Here is a 3687-nt window from a genome sequence, read left to right on the forward strand (position 1 = left end):
AGGAAAACCAAGGTATCTAAGTTAGATCCTCTTCCTTCTAGATTAAGAACTGAATTGTAAATTGTGTTTATGCATTTGATCTCTTATTTCTTTGGTTTTTTTTATATGTTTTATGGTGAACTGATCTTGTTGAGATAAGAATGATGAGGGAGGACAAACATGACCTCTAAGTTAGAGCCTCTCCCTAATTTCCTATGCTCCACAAAGACTCATTTCACTCTTGCTTCTAGATTAAATTTTCATGGTTTCTTTTCCAAGTAATTTATATTTGTAATATGAATTTCCATTATTTTTATTTGAACAACTACTTCCTACACTAGTTTGCTTCTAAGTCTACCAACCTGGATTAATAAGAAAATACATGTTTTAATTTACCCAGTAAATTGAACCAACAGTTAGTGTATTGTAGCATCCCATGGGCCACAAGTCTCACTCCTTTGAACTTGCATCCATTTCCATTCCAATAAAGAGAGAGCGGAGCAACTTCACCTTCTAGATGGTTTTTCTCTCATAATGGTTTCCAAGATCATATCTTGTGTTCTTTGTGGTTTTCTAGTTTTATTTCATTATTTTGTATTATTTTATATATTACATTTATAAGCATTACACAATAGTTAACCACAAATCCATAAATCTAAGGAAAAATTAACCCTCATAATGTGAATTTTGAATTTTAAAATATATTTTAGTAGATTTATTGTGACGAACTATCCAGTGGAATACTCATCACAATTTATGTATCATATTGGTATCATGAAAGGAATATTTAGCTATTCATGGGAGTTGTACTTAACGCAAGTCTTTTTATTATGGCTCTGGAAAACAAGTTGGGCATAAGGGAATACAAAGGTTCCAACTTAGAGGTTAAATCACATGGGAAACTGAGGGATTGGGAAGAATAAAAGATGGGGCTTAAGAAAAAATTCAAAAATGGAAAACCCAATTCAATGTCACGAACCATCCATAGTCCCTGCTCAATACAGAAGTAGAGTTTGACTTCAAGACATATCAAGGTGATATTGATGATTTAAAATTAAATCATTGGTTGTAGCAGTTAAAGGTTTATTTTAGTGTTAACCACATAGAGGAAAAACATAAAATTTCATTTTCACATCTAAAATTAGAAATTCGTGTCTTGACCTAGTGGGATAGCCATATGGAATCCCTAAGACTGGAGAGATATCCTTTAGTAACTAAGTGGGAGGATTTAAAAACTCTAATGCAGTCACAATTCTACCTTATCAGGTATGTGGAGAACTAGTGGATCCAATGGCATTACTTTAGGTAGAGAGGGGAAGATTGTACAAGAGTACACCATAGAATTTAGGAAGATTGAAATAATCATCAAGTATCTAGGGGACTCTACAAAACCATCGATCAAATCAAGTGATGTTGTTCAAACTCGGAATGGTGGATAAGGTTTGTGTATAGGAACAATACCTGGATAATAAAGGCTAAAGGAAAGGGAAATCAAGCTGGTCAAAGTAGAAGGAGAACAAAGAAATTTCCAAGTAGGGGAAGAAGAAGGGGAAATGTTGAAAAGAGAAAAAGACAACAACCACATCACACTAGTGAAAAGATCCCAACAACTGCTACAACTGCTATAACATCGATTATCATACAAAGGAGAAGTACTATATGTTACATATAAATCTCAACTAAAAGAATTGAAATAAATATACTAAGAATAATAATATCATGGCCATGGATTCGAGTAATCAGGTGGAAATTACCTTGGATGTGGATCAGAAGATTGTATGTGCACCAATGCAGAAGGGGGTGAACTTAAGTAGCCTTCAACAACAGGAAGAGAAGGAAGTGGCCATACTCTTGTTATTTTTTCTTCAATTATTATTATTTGATGCAACTATTACTTCAAGCAATATTCAATAGCATCCAATTTACAATTTCCACTTCTTCAATTAACCAATAATAATAGAGAAATTGTATATAGAACAATTATACAATGTGCACAATGAAATACAACCAAGAGACAAGAGATACAGTGTTTGCTCCATGACCAAGGAAAAAACCCCACAAGGGAGAAAACCTTTTGCAATTCTTCTCCTATTAGATTTCCATCAAATGTTTAGCAGAGAGAGTACATCATCTAGGAGTCATATTCAAGCTTTGACTATCCAATATCCAAAACCAATATCCAATCAAATCAATATGCCCAGCAATTTCCCAAACCAGAGACAAGAGAGGAAGGGAGTGAACAAAATTCAACTCTACAAATATGTCCAATTCATTAGTAGGTAACAACAGTGATGTGTACCCTAATCATTCAACAGTTAAAAACATCCTCCAAGGGCTCGCTTAACAATCAATGAATTCAACCTTCTTTTTTGTTCAATCAAAATTCAAAACAGTTCAAATCTTAGCGGTCGAAGCAATGATGAAGCATGCGATCAAAGTCTGCAAGGAAAGGAAATAAATTTGAATGGACAGAAGAATGTGCAACAAATTTTGAGCGGTTGAAGCAGTTGTCCACAAATGCGCTAGTTCTCAAGATTGCAGACCCCGATAAAGAGTTTGTGGTGTGTATAGAATCCCGTAAGAGAGGACTTGGTGGAGTATTGATACAGGAGGGATAGGTGGTATGTTATGAATCAAGGAAATTGAATGAGCATGAGAAGAATTATGTGACACATGATCTTGAGTTGGCAGTGATCATCCATGAATTAAAGATGTGGAGACACTATCTTCTTGGTGTAACACTCTCCTCCCACATTTACCCAAGCTAACCAGTCCACCAAGGTAAACATGTGATGAAGAGTTACTATGATATGTTCAACTCCCCAAGCACAGTTAAGGGAGTGGAACCGACAAGGCAAGACCAATCTAACCTTCCTTAGGAGTTACAAAACCTTCAGGAGACAACCAACCCTTCCAGGTGCCTAACCCCCGAGACAACTTGATGTTTTGTTGATCTAGACCTCCAGTTGCTCCTGTGAAAAGCCATGCATGTGAATAAAACCCTTCAGTCACTCCCACAACAAAGAATGCATGTGACTGTGGCCTTTTTCAGGTAGTTCTATTCCAGTGACCCCGAATTTTTTGCCACATTTTCAGGGCCATGATTGAAGCCACTGCCCAGAGCTTCATGAAACTTCTAGAATTGATAAATAAAAATGAAATAAGGCTACTAATGCAAACACTTAAACACAAAATTAATCTAAAGCCTACTAGCCATGATAGGCATTTTGTCAAACATATTGTAAACATGAAATCTACATGTCATAACAACATTTTTAACATAGGGATCTCATACTTATCTAAGAATCATCAAGGAGGATTGATATCTCCTCCAAATAGCTGCATTGTCATATATTGGGTCATTCATTCATTATTATTTCATCTACTAACCAAAACATGATGTGATCCATACATCAAGATTATCATAAAGCATGCTCATAACTAGGAAATAACCAGAGATACATCAATGATGAAACAACTCCTAAAGCAACATAATGACAAGCACATTTACGCATGAAAATACCAAAGGAAAAGGAGCTCTTATTAACATATGAAAATCCAACCAAGTCAAGGACGTCCACATGCCACCTGACCATAGATTGGGTTGAACCAAATCTCTCTTTCACCTAATCACCCCCATGCCATATTTCAAGAATGAATGTGCGATCTCATGGAATAAACCAAGAATACCAAACTAGGGCTTCCAGA

The sequence above is a fragment of the Pinus tabuliformis genome, chromosome 2_1 (assembly GCF_031772625.1).
Source record: "Pinus tabuliformis cultivar Carrire ecotype Pingquan chromosome 2_1, CPIR1, whole genome shotgun sequence".
In the NCBI taxonomy this organism is placed as follows: Eukaryota; Viridiplantae; Streptophyta; class Pinopsida; order Pinales; family Pinaceae; genus Pinus; species Pinus tabuliformis.